Genomic DNA, 5938 nt, shown 5'->3' with positions numbered 1-5938 from the left:
CGCCGGGTGCCCTCCCTCCCCCTGCCTGCCTCTCCAGCCCTCAGGACTCAGTGCCACTCCCTGAGGAAGCCATCCCTGGCAATGACATCCTCAAGGGCCAGGCCCTGTGCCGGGACTTTGAACTCCAGGGTTTCACTGAGTCCTTGCGTGGCAGATGGAGGGATGGCCCCAAATGTCCGCCCCTCCCTGTGTCCACACCTTTAGCCGTGTGTCTTCATGGCTGCTCCCGTGAAGAGATGGCGTGGATCCCCAGTCCCTGCCCAGGGTTCGGGCATGTGTCTGCCCATGTGGCCCATGCAGAGCCAGTCAGGCACTTGTGCTATTGGGCCTTCTCCCCTATGCCCATCACATCGTGAGTGGGACGTGCCCGAGCTGGCCCCTTAGTCCCAGGGGTGGATAAGAGTCCCAGGTAAAGTTGTGGTTTTAAGCAGCTGAGTTTGGAGTGTTGGTTACTGTCCTAGGTCATTCAGGCTGCTATGACAGAATACCATACAAATGAGTCATTTATAAGCCATGGAGATTGATTTTTCACAGTTTTGCAGGCTGGAAGCCCAAGATCAAGGTGCTGGCAGATATAGTGTCTGCTGAGGCCCGCTTTCCAGTTCAAGGATGGTGGAAGGGGCTGGGGTCTCTCAGACCTCTTGTATGATGGCACCGGTTCCTTCAGTCAGGGAGGCCTCACTGAGGAGGTAACAATGGAGCTGGGACCTGGAAGAGGAAAAGAGCCAGGCCTGAGACCATCTGGAGAAGGGCATTCCTGGCAGAGGGACAAGTAGGTGCAAATGCCCTGAGGTGGAGAGAGTCTGATGACAGCACATCTGTTCATAGCTGAATATTGTAAGCCCACTGCCAAGACCTACTGCTCAGAGGAAGCAAAGTTTCCTTTCAAACAACTACTGCCCATGGACAAAGTACCTTGTCACCCTTGAGCTCCGATGGAGGTATACAAAGAGATGAATACTGTTTTCGTGCCAGCTGACACATTATCTATTATCTAGCCCAGGAACTCAGGAGTAATGTTGACTTTCAAGTCTTATTGCTTAAGAAACACATTTTGAGGTTAGGATCGGTGGCTCAGCCTGTAATTCCAGCACTTTGGGAGGCCAAGGCAAGTGGATTGCCTGAGCCCGTGAGTTCGAGACCAGCCTGGGTAACTTGGCAAGAACTCGTCTCTACAATAAATCAAAAATTAGCCGGGTGTGGTAGCACACACCTGTAGTTCTGGCTATTTGGAAGACGGAGGGGGAAGGATCACCTTAGCCCAGCAGGTCCTCACCGAGGTGGCTGTAAGCATGCCACTGCCCTCCAGCCTGGGCGACAGAGTGAGACTCCAACTCAGAAAGAAAGAAAGCATTTTGTAAGGCTATAGCTGCTATAGATTCCTCTGATGGACTTGGGCAAAGTCAATTGAAAATCTTCTGGGCCGGTTGTGGTGGCTCACGCCTATAATCCCAGCACTTTGGGAGGCTGAGGTGAGGGGATTGCCTGAGCCTGCAGGTTCGAGACCCACCCGAGCAACTTGGCAAGATCTCGTCTCTACAATAACTCAAAAATTAGCTGGGCGTGTTAGCGCACGCCTGTAGTTCCGGATACTTGGAAGGCTGGGACGGAAGGATCGTCGGAGCCCAGTAGGTCGACACTGAGGTGGCTATGAGTGTGCCACTGCACTCCAGCCTGGGCGACAGAGTGAGACTCCAACTCAGAAAGAAAGAAAGCATTTTGTAAGGCTATAGCTGCTATAGATTCCTCTGATGGACTTGGGCAAAGTCAATTGAAAATCTTCTGGGCCGGTTGTGGTGGCTCACGCCTATAATCCCAGCACTTTGGGAGGCTGAGGTGAGGGGATTGCCTGAGCCTGCAGGTTCGAGACCCACCCGAGCAACTTGGCAAGATCTCGTCTCTACAATAACTCAAAAATTAGCTGGGCGTGTTAGCGCACGCCTGTAGTTCCGGATACTTGGAAGGCTGGGACGGAAGGATCGTCGGAGCCCAGTAGGTCGACACTGAGGTGGCTATGAGTGTGCCACTGCACTCCAGCCTGGGCGACAGAGTGAGACTCCAACTCAGAAAGAAAGAAAGCATTTTGTAAGGCTATAGCTGCTATAGATTCCTCTGATGGACTTGGGCAAAGTCAATTGAAAATCTTCTGGGCCGGTTGTGGTGGCTCACGCCTATAATCCCAGCACTTTGGGAGGCTGAGGTGAGGGGATTGCCTGAGCCTGCAGGTTCGAGACCCACCCGAGCAACTTGGCAAGATCTCGTCTCTACAATAACTCAAAAATTAGCTGGGCGTGTTAGCGCACGCCTGTAGTTCCGGATACTTGGAAGGCTGGGACGGAAGGATCGTCGGAGCCCAGTAGGTCGACACTGAGGTGGCTATGAGTGTGCCACTGCACTCCAGCCTGGGCGACAGAGTGAGACTCCAACTCAGAAAGAAAGAAAGCATTTTGTAAGGCTATAGCTGCTATAGATTCCTCTGATGGACTTGGGCAAAGTCAATTGAAAATCTTCTGGGCCGGTTGTGGTGGCTCACGCCTATAATCCCAGCACTTTGGGAGGCTGAGGTGAGGGGATTGCCTGAGCCTGCAGGTTCGAGACCCACCCGAGCAACTTGGCAAGATCTCGTCTCTACAATAACTCAAAAATTAGCTGGGCGTGTTAGCGCACGCCTGTAGTTCCGGATACTTGGAAGGCTGGGACGGAAGGATCGTCGGAGCCCAGTAGGTCGACACTGAGGTGGCTATGAGTGTGCCACTGCACTCCAGCCTGGGCAACAAAGTGAGACTCCAATCAAAAAAAAAAAAGAAGGAAAGAAAATCTTCTGGAAAGGATTTTCCATTCTAGATGCCATTAAGAACATTTGTGATTCATGGGAGGAGGTTGAAATACCAACAATCCCAGGATTCTGGAGGAAGTGGACTCCAACTCTCACAGTGGCTGACTTTGAGGGGCTCGAGGCTTGATGGAGGAAGTCACTGCAGATGGCACAGAAAGACAGAGAAGTTGAGTTGGACACGGAACTTGAATGAGTGACTAACTTGCTGTAGCCCCAGGGTGTAACCCGGATGAGGAGGAGCTGCTTCCCAGGGACCAGCAAAGATTGGGTTTCTTAAGATGGAACCGACTCCTGGTGAAGATGCTGTGAACACTATTGACATGACCACAGAGGATTTCGAATAGTGTGTAAACTTGGTTAACAAGACAGCAGCGGCCAGGCTCAGTGGTTCAGCCTGTCATCCCAGCACTTTGGGAGGCCAAGGTTAGCAGATTGCCTGAGCCCACGGGTTCCAGACCAGCCCAGGCAACTTGGCAACACCTCGTCTCTACCATAAATAAAAAATTAGGCAGGCATGGGAGTGCGCATCTGTAGTTGCAGCTACTTGGAAGGCTGAGGTAGAAGGATCACCGGAGCCCAGCAGGTAGAGGCTGGGGTGGCCGTGAGCGTGCCACTGCCCTCCAGCCTGGACAATGGAGTGAGACTCCAACTCAAAAAAAAAAAAAGAAAGAAAGAAAAGAAAAGCAGCAAACAGCAGCAGGGTTTGAGAGGATTCACTTCCATTTTGAAGGAGGTTCTGCTGTGGGTAAAATGCCACCAAACAGCTTTGCACGCTACAGAATAATCTCCCACACAAGGAAGAGTTCCTCAAGGCAGTACACTTCACTATCATCTTATTTTAAGAAATGGCCACCGCCACCTTGGCCTTCAGCTGCCGCCACCCTGACCAGCCAGCACCACCAACGTCAAGGCGAGAGTTTCCACCCGCAGAACATCGACTACTTGCTAAGGGCTCAGACCATAGCATTTTTTTTTTTAGCAACAAAGCATTTTTTTTCATTAAGGCCCTTGTATTGTTTTTCAGACATGATGCTGTTGCACACTTGGTAGACCACAGTGTAGGGTAAACATGACTTTCACGCACTGGGAAGCAAGCAGATCCTGCGTCTCACTTCATGGCATATTCGCTTTATTGTGGTGGTCTGAAACGGAGCCCACCCTATCTCTAAGGCAGGCCTAAGGATGTAGAAGAAAACCCAGCAAGAGCTTTGCGAATATTTGCCATTGGGTTGTCACTGTTGTTTCTTATTCTGGGAAGTCCTTTGGACGTAATCCCCGGGAGACTACAGCACGGTGTTGGAATGTGACCTTGGGTTCAAATTCTGCCTCAGCCATGTACCAGCCACAGAACACTGGACACTTTAGCTAAATGCCCAGGCCTCAGGTTTTTTCTCCTATAAGATGGACCTGATGGTGGCAGTACCAACCTCATGGGGTGGCTGCAAACGGTAAGTGGAGGAATCTAGTGGAGGAATTCAGGCAGAGCCAGTGCCTGGAAAATGGCAGACAGCAAGCATGGGCTGTTCGCAGGAACGGTCACCAGCATGAGCTTCTGATCCCCCAAGTGGGTCCCAACAACCCACGCAAAATGCCAGCAATGTTGCCAACACAGGGAAGGCCCACCCACGACCCAGCAAGAGCTGCGCCCCAGGGGTTAGAACCTGAAACGTGGGGCACTGGGGCAGAGGGTGTCAGACTGTGGCTGCAGGCCTTAGGATGTGGTCGAAAGAAGCCTGCTTCCTACCCACGGTTTGCTCTGACACGAGACCAACCCGCTGCACCAAGTCAGAGAGGGCGAGGGACGGCCCACGGAGAAGACCCACAAAAGGTGAGGGCCATTTCCCACCAAATCCCAGTCACGCATCCGAGCAGGGCCTGGGGCTACCGGGATCTGCCCCCTCACTCCCACTCAGCCCCCACCTCTGCTTGGAGAAGAAAAAAAAAATCCTTGGACGGGATCCATCTCGAACTCACTTGCTGTGTCTGAGGTCCAGACACACGCTGTTTAGACAGCCTGTTTCGGTGGGTGGTCAGGTCGGGAGACCCCAGTGCAGAGTTTACAGAAGGCCCTGGCACAAATGAACTGTTGACGACCAACTGGAAGGGCTCAGTGAAATCACAACATGTAAAATATGAAAAGGGGGCCCTTTTCCATGGGGGGGAGAGAAAAAAAAAAGGACAGAAGGGCCCGTTTGGAAGGAATTCAGGCAACCACAACAAGGCCACGCACAGAAGTCTTACCATCAAACACATGCACCCCCCACCTCCCCCCGCCTCGCCAACACACGGATTTTTGGGTTTTTTTTTTTAATTTCATAGATTTAAATAGTCTTTCTGCATCAAATACAAGAAACAGACCGATATTTTCTCATCTCCTGTTACGTGGCGGGCTAATATTTGGTCATTTACGCTCCATTGGTGACCATTGCTGGGAGAACACGGCCCCTTTCCAGCTTGGTGGCCGCCCACCCCTGCCGCCCACGCACAGCCCAGCCAGCACAGCCTGCTGCTCTGGTTTGGGAACAAAGGCTTGAGGAGTGTGGGGCTCAGACCATCTGATCAACAAGCACAGCCTGCAACAGCGACATTGGACTGAGGATATGACAAAAACCTCTGTGTACCTAATGCCAATCAAGTTGGGATAGTCCCCATCAAGAGAATGGGGTGCACCACTCCATCATGGTCTCGAGTCTGGTCACGCTGGCCTCAAAGTCCTATTGATCTAGGAGCTACAGTGGATTTAAAGACCCCACCTCAGACTTCAGCTGCCACCACCCTGACCGGTCAGCACCACCAACGTCAAGGCGAGAGGTTTCACCCGCAAAACATCGACTACTTACTAAGGGCTCAGACCATCTTAGCATTTTTTTTAGCAACAAAGCATTTTTTTTCATTAAGGCCCATGTGTTGTTTTTCAGACATGATGCTGTTGCACACTTGGTAGACCCCGGATATCCTGCCCCAGGGCTCTTCCTCTCTAAAAGTCACCACTCTTAAGTCAGTCCGGGTACGTTTTTGTTTTTCATTACGACTTTCACAGATATCCCAAACAATCTACAGCATTTGTTCCCATTTGAATAAAGGTTTTAAAAGCATCACATT

Source organism: Carlito syrichta, unplaced genomic scaffold (assembly GCF_000164805.1).
Source record: "Carlito syrichta isolate Samal-C Ts95f unplaced genomic scaffold, Tarsius_syrichta-2.0.1 Scaffold307050, whole genome shotgun sequence".
Classification (NCBI taxonomy): domain Eukaryota; kingdom Metazoa; phylum Chordata; class Mammalia; order Primates; family Tarsiidae; genus Carlito; species Carlito syrichta.
The sequence above is the reverse complement of the archived record's forward strand: the minus strand, read 5'-3'. Positions refer to the sequence as shown.